General features: G+C 41.7%; 1 protein-coding gene across 2 annotated transcripts in view; it reads left to right on the top strand.

Moving 5' to 3' along the window:
* prdm16 (PR domain containing 16) overlaps positions 1-13,567 on the top strand; it is a 229,936-nt gene that overhangs the window by 260 nt on the left and 216,109 nt on the right. The window lies entirely within an intron of this gene.

The raw sequence follows: 13,567 nt of genomic DNA on the forward strand, positions 1-13,567 counted from the left end.
CCTTCCCGGTTTGCAAAAAAAAAAAAAAAAAAAAAATAGCGCTTCTTGCGCGTCCCTGTCCGGACTCATGTAGCGCAGAGAAAAGGGAAGACACTCTTTGGACGCACAGATCAACTTTTTTGGGGGGGCGCTACATTGCGGCTGCTCGGGCTAGTTTGTGTGCACTTTGCGGTGTTTACTTCCCTGCGCGAAACTTTGACACCGGTGCTTCATGCGCTCATGTGTGACTGCAGCGTTCGGATTCGCTTTTTCCTCTCGCTTGAGGTTTTGGTTTACTGGTTCCTGGAAGTTACGCGAAACTTGCCGAAATGCATGCGATTGTTGTTGTTCTCGTAAATTGAGTCTTGTGAAATCTGCAATATTCCCTTCTCGTGTAATAGTGGGCGCTGTGGTACTGTCCCACAACATTTTCCTCCCCGAGGCGTACATTTAATTTAATTTATGGGGGGGGCGGGGGGGGGGGGCTCTAGGCGAAGAAAGAATAAATATTTTGTGCCTCGTTTGTTTTGCAACACACGCCATTTACATGCATCCCCCCCCCCCCCCCCCCCCCCAGGGAGTGTCAATCAATAAGTGCAGAGAGACGCAAACAATCCCAAATTCATGTTTTGATATTTGGGTTGCAGCTTGCCTTGCTTATTTGATTATTGTCGATGCTTTCTCGTGGCTTTGATATTTTATCCGCTTGTTTATCCCCGCACCTTTCGTGATCATTTGTTAATTCATTCGACACATAAAGAAGGTGATGACCTGATGATGATGATGATAAGTGGCCTAATTGTGTATAGGCCTGCTGGTCACCTTTCTGTATGTTTGTAAAATTCTATATTTCAAGGCACGCACAGCGAGCTTTCATGCACACGTCCCAAATTGAGCAAAAATATTATTATGCAGCCTCGTATTTATTTAATTTTGGGGCAGTTATTTAAAGTGTTGCATTTGTTTATGATTCAAATTTTTGCATGCCTTCAGAAGCTTTTATAACTTTTGCCAGACTGTTAACGACATTGAATTATATTGCGATATTGCGGTGCATTTTACACTTCATTTATTACTGTCAAATAATACCACAACTATGGACGTATTGTTAATTTATGAATGAATTTATTTATTTTTGTTCTGATATCTGTAAGTTGTTTCGTCTAACGGTTCACTCGTAGACAGTGATAAAACATTATCCTTATTTTCGTAAGGCCACATTCTGCTGCCTTGTTCTATTATCAAGCCCATGTTCGCGTGGAGCCACTTTTTTTTAAAGTTTTAAGGCAAAAAGAAAAGGGAAACGTCTAATTGGGCTGCTTAGTATAATTGCTTAAACGTGTGGAGCAGACCTTTCCTTGCGAGCTTTGTGCACTTGGTCCTGATCTGCAAACAGCCCGAGTTGATAGTCTGTTGATCCTGGTGCTAATGAACACAAATACCTGGCTTTGAAGAGACCTCCTCGAACATACCCCAGATCACCGAGAGTGGACAGCGGGCACGGAACAAAAAAAAAAGGCCATTTTCCTAAAACAAGGCGCGCAACTTTTGAATGGGACGTGTTGCGTAGTCAGTTGCAATGCGACCTCGTGTGAGCGTGTGTGAGTTCCGACATCGTTTTATTTTGCGGCAAGTTATTTTCTTTGAACCAACTCCATACACATCCTCGCCCAAAATAAAGGCCGTGTTCCCCCGGAAACCTGTGCCTCCACACAGCATATTTACGCGCATGTGTGCGCGCGCGTTTGTGTGTGTGTGTGGTGCGTGCACGCGCGCGTGTTAATGGAGGCACGCACACTGATCCGCGTGCAGAGCCTTGTTTTTTTTTTTTTTAAATGCTTTCGTGTCCCGTGAGGAAGACGAACTACAACTCTAAAAATATTTCCTTATTTCACTCCATTAAATTATAAATTGATTTCATTTATATATATATATATATATATATATATATATGGTGACATTTAAGAATCGACATTCCAATGGAGAAATATACATGGTATATATTTTTAATCCTCCATTCTGCTCTTTCATTATAAAAGAATTGAAAATATACACTGATGATATTCAAATGTTCTTATGTTATATTGTGGTGTTTTGTTTGAATTTATGAAGACTTCCGATTTCCGGTGTTGTTGTCATTGTGCACACTTGAAATAATATGAAGTACGCATGCGCGCGCGCGCACACACACACACACACACACACACGCACGCACGCACGCACGCACACACACACACACACACACACACGTGCACACCACAAAGTAAACAAACAGGAAGGTGTTAGTTGTGGCCACAATTTAACATTATTGATCAGCAATATATATTTTTGTTGCCGATCACATTTTTTGGGGGATGTCTTGTGTTGCCCTGCGCTTGGCTGGCGACCAATCCAGGGTGTAGCCTACTCCACCTCTCGCTTAAAGTCACTTGGGATCGGCTCCAGCACGCGCTTTAGAAAATGAATGTATGCATGTTTTGTGTGTGTGTGTGTGTGTGTGTGCGCGCGCGCGCATGCTTAATGTGCACAAAACTACCCCATGCCCCTCATAATATCTGACACGTTTTACGTACAGTGGCGCTTATTAGTTGAAGCTGCAGTCCTGAACTTGGCTTATTTGACGATTGTTTTGAGAGAAGTAAAAAAGGCATACCACTTTAAAATCCACTTTTGAACCCCTGGCTGAAGGCTCCCATCTCTCACTTGTTCATGTGCGTCACTTCAAGTGACACACACACACACACACACCCGCGCGCACACGCAAACGCACACGGGTTTCACACGTTGTCAAGTTGAGGGAGATTTGGCGTTTTGTGCCAGTAATGTTACAACTCACTTCTATTTGGTCATGATATGATTTGATTTGATCAGCTTGTGGTCATCGTCATTATAGTGTTGGATTTCACTGGTTATAATGTCAAAATGAAAACCAAGAGTAATAAAATATGTCACTGCATTCATGCTTGATGGCATGGTGTGTATACACTTTGTAAACATCAGAGTCATTGAGTTAGAAAAGGAGCCGCGTTTCCCAACCTTTATTGACCCAAGGCACTAGTTTTATATGAGAAAAATGTCACGCAACACTACCCCAAAAAAAAGTCTCAAAAAGTATGAATAGTAAAAATAATGAGGAGCTCACTCACAAATAAACTTAATATGAAATCTGTGCCTGTTTAGTTGAACACAAAGCTAATATACTCGCACGAAGTTATGACTGTGAAGTTAAACAGGTGGATACACAGCTTTATTGTACCTTCTTCCATCTTTCATTGAATTCTTCTGCCTGTCACTATACATTGCTGGCATATATAGATGAACAAAATTAATGATGAACAAAGATTTATTTTGCAATCAATAAATAATTAATCTTCCAAGCAAACAGGTTTTCTGCAAAAGCAAGCATGTTCTTTCCATTTTTCCCTACAAGTGTGGCTTATCTTTGCATCAGTACTTGCTTGAGCTGTACTGCACTAAATATTTTATTTATTTATTTATTCATTCATTCAGAGGTGGTGCAGATTGTTCATTCTGTCACATCTGCTAATGTTATTTTGTGTTGAATGTGGACTTTGGGGCCTGAAGTCTACTTCCCAAATGTGTTTCCAAAGGATTTTTTTGGGGGAAAAAAAATAAAGAAATCTGTCTTCATGTAAAATCTCTTCTACCGCATGCACAATTGTTTTATTCTGATCTGTGGGATCATTTTAAACCTCACAATGATTTTGCCACTTTGTAACTTGTCAAAGGGTAACTTTTTTTTTCTTTTCTAAAATTTGAGTTTAGTTTTTTGTCACAGTTCCAATAAATCCAAAGTCAATCCGGTGTCTGGGTTTGTAGCATATGGTCTTCATTTGATACACATAAAATGATACAAATACAGATGAATTGCTTTATGTAACCATAACTTTAGATGGATTGAAAGAGCAGATTCTTCCCACTAAAGTAAATGTGCATGTCTCATTTATACTTACTCGTCTGTAAGCTTTTGTGGTCTCCTTCAATTTTGGCTAAATTACTACAGTGAACCAATATGAGAGAATGATGACTCACCTGCTCTCAATTCTGGCTATGCATTTATTAGAATATTATATTTTTAGTTGCTTTTACAACTGCTCTACTCTTACTCATACCCTAATTTTGTTTGTCTCCAGGAAAATACTTCCATGGTGATTCAGTCACTCTTCTCCTAATGGTGCTGCTGCTGCTTCGCCCATGACACATTTGTCACACATGTGCAATTAAATGTAATAAAAGCACTCGAGACAATTGAGTAATGTCTGAATGAGGTGCACATCTCCAAAATTTCAAGGGGCAAGATCCAATACCAAAATTCAGACATTAATTTCACAATACAGTTTTCTTATTGTTATGGTTAAAGTTTGCAGTGGTATAAGACTGCACTGCATCATTTTGAGGGCTGTTTCTAATACAGTGGTGCCTTGAGATGCGAGTGACACAACTTGCGATTTTATTTTATTTTATTAATTTTTTCTTCTTTTGGCTGGTTTTCTTTGCTTTGACTACTTGTGAGCAAATATTTGAGCAATGAGGTAGTGTATGGTGGCAGTGAACTCAACTTATCTCGCTTCACAACAAGCAGCAGTTTGGCAAATAGTGAACAATTCTTTAAAACGATGTTTTAAGCTTTTTAATGCCACTCCCAGTTGAGGTGTACTGTCAAACTAAACATAAAACAAAGAAAATTGCATGTGTTTTGAAAACAACCAAATAGCTTTGCCTTATAGGAAAGTCCACTCAGTTTAATGCTCACAATCAATGCAAAATGCCAAAGATGGGTTAATAAATAGCAACTATGTGGCGGTCTTCTAGCTGTGATTCTGATAACATTACTCACAAGCAGAAAATCTTCATCCTAGGTGAAAAATGGCTACTATTACTGCAGCTTACTGAGAGTCACTTACAGTGTTGAGTGAAACTCTTCTTTGGTTGTGTCTGCATGACTATATTATACTGCTCCGCCGTGGCCAAGTCAAGCACACCTGAAGGCGGAGCAATGAATTAATCATGAAGCACAAATTGTTTAAGTCTTTAGTTTCTATTTAATTATGTTATCGCTCTTTTTTATGAGTACAGTATTAAATAGTGGTATTTTCATTATTAACACGATGCAAAATATGTTGTTGGGATTTTTGGGGAGGAAGGAATAGATTAATGGTGTTTGCTTTCATTTCAATTGGGGAAAGATGGTTTGAGATACGAGTGTTTGAAGTTACAAGCATGGTCATGGAGCTCGTATCTCATTTTGACTTTTCATTTAGTATTGGTAGTGTCTCTATGTTCGTTAAAGTATGGTTCACTGCTCATGTATTAGATACAGTATGTGCAGGTGTACCAAATGTTTTGGCATGGGTGTTTGTTAAATGCTTTTTATAAATTGTTCCTTGTCATGTATCATTAAGCGATTGGGATTCCAAAGTTTACTTTTTATCACCTGTGACTTACTGATGGTTTGAAAACATTCAGCTAACTCGTTCGCGGTAAGGTTTCATTGCACTTTCGACGTAATGTAGTGAACGCACACACACACACGCACGCAGACACACACAATTTAGAGGTGACAGATTTAGAGTCAATGATAGGATTTAACCTCAATCAATCACAAACGGGAAAGGTTGAGTGTAAATGCCATCCAAACAGCAGGAGTTGGCAATGTTGCTGGCTAAGTGTGTGCGTTTGTGTGTGTGTGTGTGTGTGTTTGTGTGTATGTACAGTTGGTGGTGGTCCTGTCACTGCCCCGGCTGTTGTTGAGTGTGGCACAACGATGGGTGGGCACCTACTACGCATACACACGCTTCCTTGTGCAGGCTAAGTTGCATATTGAGTTGACATGCAAATACCATGAACCATTTAAGCTTTTGCACATGGCTCCAAATCCCATTCATTCCACTGATACGCTGACCTCACATTATCCAGTTGGCAAATATTCCTACTCCCCGCCTTGCTCCATGACCTCATCTGCCGTGTTTGTGAAAACATCATTTGGCAGTTTCAGATATATCCCTGATGTTTTCTTTTTTACTGCCCCCTCCTCTTCTTCCTCCTCCCCCCTTTAACCTTCAGTTTGGCAAATAGGGCAGAGTCTTTGTTAAAAATAGCAGAGGCGCATTGAGATAACACTACATGGTTATTCAAGAGAATGACAAGCAAATTCTCATGCATTTTCACTTGCGGCTGCCTGGCAGGTTACTGTCCACTATCTGGTATCTTTAGCCTAAGAATATACCACTTCTGTGGGTGTCATAACATTCCACACAAAATAGCTCATCTTCACTTCCAGGGCATGCTGTTGTTATCTCTCTCTCTGTCTCTCTGTCTCTCTCTCTCTCTCTCTCTCTCGCTCTCTCTCTCTCTCTCGCTCTCGCTCTCTCTGTCTCTCTCTCTCTCTCTCTCTCTCTCTCTCTCTCTCTCTCTCTCTCTGTCTGTCTCTCTCACCCTGTAAGTGTCTGGCATGGGTTTTGCACCACCCACTGTGAAGTGGTGCGCGCTGTTTGCCAGACGAGGGGCAAATGTGTGGAGTCCTAATGAGCTTGTTGTAGCAGCTCTCATGATTTCCTCCACGTCGCGGTGTCCTGGGGATTGCTCAGCATTGTGACTAGTCTTATCTGGGTCTAATCCCGATTTGTTTGGTCTTAGCCAGGTCACTTTCACCCTCTTTCTCCCACTTTCCTTTTTATTTCTTCATTTGTCTTGGCTCGGCTCTTTTCATTTGATCCTCAACCACGCTCTTTCTGTCTTAGAAATGTTTGTCTAGGTTGACAATGTAGAGACTTGTTTTTCCCTTGACAACTATGAAAAATGTAGCCTTTAATTAATCGATCATGCATGTTTCTGGAATGTCTTAGGAAGCCGGAGTACCTAGAAAAACACACTCTAGCATGAGGAGAACATGCTCTTTACACACAGCTGAGATTCAAACCTCAAACATCTGAACTGTGGGGCTAACATGCTAACCAATCACAACGGTGCTGTCTTCCCACAAAATAGTTGAATAAATATTTATGTGGTTCTGGATAGTGGATGTATGAATATTTATTATTTGTCAGTGTGTATCAGAAGTTGTCAACTACTTTGAAATGCCCATTATCGCCACCTTCAGGACTAAAGTGGAGCGCCCACAATTTATGACTATTTTAATTTAAATCTGGGCCCAATCCTGTCAATATGCTTTTGAGCAAGATGATAAGTTTCCAATTGATAGAAGCATTTTGTCAGTATGCATCCCCCTCAAAACCTGCCCCCTTCTCCACTCTACAGTACCAACTCAGCTAAGAATGGCTTCACTTACAATTGATGCTTTTCCCTTTGGAAAACCTTATACGATTAGGTTGTATCTTGTGTAGTACAAGGGTTCTAGGCGAGCCAATGCGATACTATTTAGATGATGTAAACCGATGGTTGCTCATCGTTTGAGCTGATTCGCCGTCGTTGCTTCTTTGTAACATTTCTGGTATTCAAGGAATTTTGTCAATACTCAGTATATCCAGGACATAAAGAAGAATCGAAATGCTGTTTCTCTTTCTCGAGTAGACAGAGAACAGACAAATATCCATCCATTCATTCTCTGTGCTGCTTATCTTCATTGGGGTCGGGGTTATAATAGACTAATAAATATAAATAAAAAATATATACTGTATACAATTACAGAAAGGAAAGAATGAATTAGCTATGTACGCAGTGCAGTAATTCAGTATTGTACTGTATAGCTTGTTGGGTGGAGTGCAATATATTTGCAGCATGCTTACAGTTAAACACAGCCAGATATGCAAATTGTATGAGGGTAAATTTAGATAGTGGTTGAGGTCGAATACTGTGAATGTACGGTGTTTTAAAGTCCAGTCGAAAACATTGCTAAAAATAGCTTCTGCTTTTGCCACTATACGCCACCGTATCCTCTTTTTATGCAGTTGCTAGTTTGTTTGCCACCCTCAGTCTACTGACAAATAAAAGTTGTCTGTCTCCCTGAAGCCCATTCCACAACGAGCGATGCTGCCGAATCTGGGCCATCGCAAAAAAAAATAACAGCTTCGCCGCACACCAACCGATTGAGAACCATACATCAACTGGTGCGCTCCCCCTGAAAAACGATGACGCTGTATCCAGTTTTGAGCCTCAAATATAATATACTGTCCTCTGTTATTTTTTATTGAACCACAAAAAACATGGTGTGATTGTCAAGGAAGAGGAGGATGGCCTCAAAGAGAGGAAACTTGCCAATATTTTGGCAATGAGGGATTGCCCCATTCTTTGACTGCACCCATGAATTTCAGCAACAGGGAGTCTTCATGCATTTGCTTTCTAGCCAAAGGTACATATGAAAGTATAAATATAGTTTAGTGCGATAGTTTTGTAAAACACAATCCAACAAACCAGCTGGGTCTTGTTTACATTTAAAACCAACAAACCTATTTTTGTTTTCTGAAAACTCGTGCATTTTTGATTGGCTGTTACATCTGCGACTCTGTGATGCCGTTCACCGGCGGTTCACATTTTGAACAGAGCCGGCGGTGGCTTATGGTCGGCCGCTCATTAAAACTAAAGGCAGTACCCTGCACACAGCACAGCCGATCAGTCTGTTTAGGCCGCGTCGCTTGGTGTGCGGCGGGCGTGAGAAGTAAACACTCGGCATCATCGTTCTACTGCATTGTTTTTGTTTGTTAGCGTGTCTTGTTCAGACTTATGCATTCAATGCACTTTCCTGCGGGACTGTTTTGAAGTGGAAAATCGAGGCGGATCGAGCTTGTAATTTGCAATATGCATTTATCTCCACTCGCTTCATGGATGTTAGGATTCTGGCGATTGTATGTGTAACATGTTCAGTACCGCAATGTGTTAATTGAATTTGAATCTATTTTTATGCAGAGCTTTGTGTTGTTGTTGTCGTGGATGAAGATTTTCTCAAAGGGAAAATGTGTTTTTCAAAATACCCGTGTACGTGTGGACATGTCCTCAGTCACAGCCTGGCACTGATGATGATGCTCATCCTGTCCAGATATGATAAGCAGACAAACTGCTCTCCCCTGGGCTGTATGTCTGTCTGCCCCTTAAATAGCCCACAGTATGTGAAGGCAGCGTGACTCTCAACTCCCTCAGCCTCCATCCCCTTTCATCGAGCCGCCAGTTCAAAGCCTTGGCTCCATCTTCACTTCCATCTCTTCTGCTTTTCTTTTCCTCCCTCCTCGCTATGATTCTCACTGGGTTTTCCTCAAAGATGGGCTCGCTGTGTCTCATTAGAGCGGATTAGAGACATCTCCACGTCTCACAAGGGCCGAGCGGGACGTTTCTGTTCTCTGGTCACCCCCCCACCCCTCACAGATCAGGTTCTTTGGTTTGGTCAGATAAAGACCTCTTTCATGTCGGTGTGGACGGTTAGCGATTACACTGTCAGGCTCGTCGTTTTGGTGGATTTGACAAATTTACCGCTCAGGGTGGGTGGGGGTTGGGGGGGTTTGGACCAGCCAGCCGGCAGACAAGAAGATTCACAGTAATTGAGCTGTCATTATCCAGTGACCCTGCCAGGCGCTAGAGCGTAGGCCTCAGCAGACCTCTTATTTGTTTAATACTTGGGATAACTTTCTTTGTGACTATGATGGACAGCAGAGAAAGGGGGGAGGGGGGGCTGGGGGAGGTTGCGGAAGTGGGGTGTCAGCCCGCAGATGAATGCCTCTGCTTATTTGGGCACCTCTCTTCAGTGTCGCTCTCCACGAAAATTGCCTCTGCTTCATCACTGATGTAAGTTTCTTTTCTTAGCTCCTCCACGCTGCAGCATAATTAAGTCCATATAACTGGCTGCTATTTATTTATAAAAGAAAGCTTTGGCATGTTGATTACAGAACTCCCCCAGAGAAAAGTTCCTTGACTAGTGTTTTTCAATTCAATTAGGTAGAATGTGACACACAGGATAAATGGACAGTATTAAGTATGCTATCTCAGTATTCACAACTTCTTCCATTAGTAGCATTTGAACAAATCTCCTGATAAGGTTAAAGGATGTCCACGGAATCATTTTCCAAAATGAAGGCCTTAACTATCCTGAAAGTAAAAGACAATTATTCTGTAAATCTGTAATTCAAAGGTTTTGTAAATGCCATGGACAAAGAAAATAAATAAAATAGAAATGTCAAAATCTTTGTAAGAAATTGTACAAAATTATAATTAGTGTTTTTTTGCATAAGAGAGATGGATATGAGAGGAACCATTTTTGTTTTCAACGAACTTTACTAATTCAGTCTATTTTCATTTTAGTATAGTCGCAGTTTGCTTTAATAAATACTGCTACCTGCAGGTTGTATAAAGTAGTCTACCTGTATATACAAATATTGTGATACAGTTCTGAGACAATATTGGCTATTTAAATTGAATGATAACTCTTAAATTTCATGGAAAGGATCTTACAAATTCTAAGCTTTGAATTCCTTAAACCTGCAGATACTTTGGATGACACTCATACTTAAATGTTATAAACTGTTAAAACTACCAAAAATGCATTTGTTTTTGTGCTCCTACGGCTCTCCCTGCAGGTGGGAAGTGTATACTAGAAGTAAACATTCATTAAACAACAACAACAACAAAAACCCCGATGAACACATGGTCAGAAACTAGAAAATTACTCTTTTAGTGTCTAAGTATCCAATAGTTTAAAAATGAGTTGTCTCAATTTTGATGTATAAAATTAATGAAATGCCAAATGGATAGCCACAAATATACAATGGATATAAAAATTCTACCCACCACTGTTCAAATGCCAGTCTTTTTTCCACAAAAAGGAGAACTGATTGAGATTGAGCAAGAATGAGATGAATCATTTTAAAACATGTTTTCCCACCATAACTGTCATCGATAACTTGTACAACTCAACTGAAAATAAAAACAAAATCTTTTCGAGAGGGGAACAACTGAGATGATGTGGTTGCACTTGAAATGGGAGTTGGCACACACCTTGCCACTGTTAAAAGTGCTTCTGTTCTGGTTGTCTTTTCCTTGCATTTTATTTGCTTTCTAGCAGAAGCCTGAAGGTTTTGTGCTCACACTAACTACTATTTCAAACTGTTCATAATTCCCTCCTTAAGTAAGGCTCCAGTTCCAGCTCAAGGAAAAACAGCCTCAAAGCATGATGCTGCCACAACCATGCTTCTCTGTAAGTATGGTGCTCTCTTGGTGATAAGCAGTGTTGTGTTTGTGGCAAACATACCTTTTCGAATTTTAACCAACATTTTCAACCTTGGTTTAATTGAACCACAACCAATTTTCCAGCCATGTTTGGGACATTTCAAGTGTCCTTTGGCAAAATGTAGTCAGGCTTGAATGTTTTTCTTTGGCAGATAAGGCTTCTGTCCTGCACCCTGCCCCGCACCCCAGGCATACTGTATGAAGAAGAGAAAGATTGTTGCCAAATGTGCCTAAACAGTTAGTACTTGCCAGAAATCGCTGCAGCTCCCTCAGTGTTGCTGTTGGTCTCTTGGCCTCACTGACCAGTTTTCTTGTAGTCTTTTCATCAAGTTTGGAGGGACATCCAGTTCTTAATGTCACTGTTGTGCCATAAGTGCTCTCCACTGTGTTCTATGGTATTTTTAACGCCTGGGAAATTCTTTTGTACCTCCTGATTGATACCTTTAAAAAACGAGACCACTCTGATGCTGTGGAATCTCACTGTGGACCATGGCTCGCGCTGTAAGATATGAGCACACTAAATCGGGAAAAGCCGACTAGATCATCTGAACTTTACTAGGGGTCAATCAGAGGCACTTTAAATGATGGCAGGTGTGAGCCTACTCCCATTTGACATGAGTTTGAATGTGATTGGTTAATTCCTAGCATAGCCATTTACCACTTACAAGAAGGTATGCACACTTATGTTTATTTTTACATATTGCTTTTTTTCAATTGAGTTGTACAGGTGATAGGTCACATTAATGGTGTGAAATGTTTTGAAATTATTCATCCTTTTCTCATTTTATATGTCTTAAAAATTTGGCATTTAAACAAAGGTGTGTAGACATTTATAGCCACTTTAACAACCGCAATGTAGTCTGCCACTGTTTTTTTTTTTTTTTTTTTTACTGAATAAGAACGCCTGCAATTTTCACAGACATTTGTTTTCAAACTTCGTTTCGTGTGTTCAGGCTCCAAACCTCCTTTGAGTTGTAAATAGACCCTGAAAGATGCTCCACAATCTGAGCGATGGTGATAGAGGAAAGCCTCTGTTCGGATAGAATGACAGTACTGGCCTAAAGGTTGTGATGGATGAAATAAGAGCCCGCCTCCCCTCATTAAGCCAAAGTCAGATTGGTTTTGAAGCGATGAGTTGGGTGGAATGTGTGTGATCATGAGTGTGCGCGCACTTGTTTGTGTGTGTAAATGTTGGAGGGGTCTCGACTAAAACATTTCAAGATGGCCCATTAGCCGCCGCAGACTTTTCCCCTTTTCCGACACTAGGATTCCTCTGTGCTGACCCTCTCCACCTCCCTTCTCCACCTCTCAGCCCCTCTGTCCCAGAGGCCCCCAGCCTCATCCTGCCAAGTGTACGGTTCCAAAGTAACGACGAAGCAGCCTGCGTGTGAAAATATTGAATTGCAAAAACATCCCTGGGTGAGAGGGTGTGTGAATGGAGCTTTCAGCACCGAGTCGGGCCCAGGCCCTGCGCTACTGACTGACGGACAACAAATGGCATTTTGTGTCCAGAGAGTGGGGATGGAGCAAAGAAAGGAAGAGGAGATGGAGGAGCTGGAGAGAAGCGGGAAGGGGGGTTGATCTTGAGGTTCTTCAAGCCTCGTCAGGAAGAGGCCCTAAATGTAGGTCTGAAATGCCTTATCACATGACCCGTCTGACCCTTGGCCTCCACTCAGCGCAGGCTGTCAGACTCCTCTCCAACTGGGGGCACAAAGCCCTGCAGCCTCAAAGGGCACCATTCAACCTTCCGTGCAGCCGTCTTCCAAAGGTAAATAGGTAAAAGTAATGTCACTGACCTCCACTTTCCCTCACTCGACACGAGGGCAAATCTCTTGAGATGCCCAGATTGTCAAAAGTGGAGGGTGGCCCTTATCAGCTTCTCATTTACCATTTTATCAATCAAACTTTTGTCACATTGTAATGCCTTGCAAACTGACTAACCGATGACTGATGACTGATTGAAATGCAGAAAGTAGGCACATGTTTGTTGCTCTGGGAATGAGGTTGAGCAACTTTGTCTGTCCTGTCTGTGTGTGCAGGGTGAGTGGGGGCCTGGGGGGTGGACATGAGTGGATTTCTGATGCCTCAGAGGACTGACTGGGTCACAGCGTGACTGTAACCTCCCGTCTTGCTCCGCAACCCACACACTGGCACTCTCTCGCTCCTGATCAGTCCAAGGATTCTTTCTTCCCCTCTGTTTTTCTCCTCCTCTGAAACAGTGGAACTTCTCTCTCTCTCCGGCCTCCTTTGAAAAGATGCGGCGTCTTTGTCCGGCCTGATAAAGGATGCCATAGTTCCCCTTTTCCCCTTCTTTGTGTCTCAAGGCTGGCGGCTCCTGTAGAAGTGCAAATGGTATCCTCTCGGAGGGGCTATCCCCGCGGGCCCCAGAGGACCCTCT

The sequence above is a fragment of the Phycodurus eques genome, chromosome 1, assembly GCF_024500275.1.
Source record: "Phycodurus eques isolate BA_2022a chromosome 1, UOR_Pequ_1.1, whole genome shotgun sequence".
Classification (NCBI taxonomy): Eukaryota; Metazoa; Chordata; class Actinopteri; order Syngnathiformes; family Syngnathidae; genus Phycodurus; species Phycodurus eques.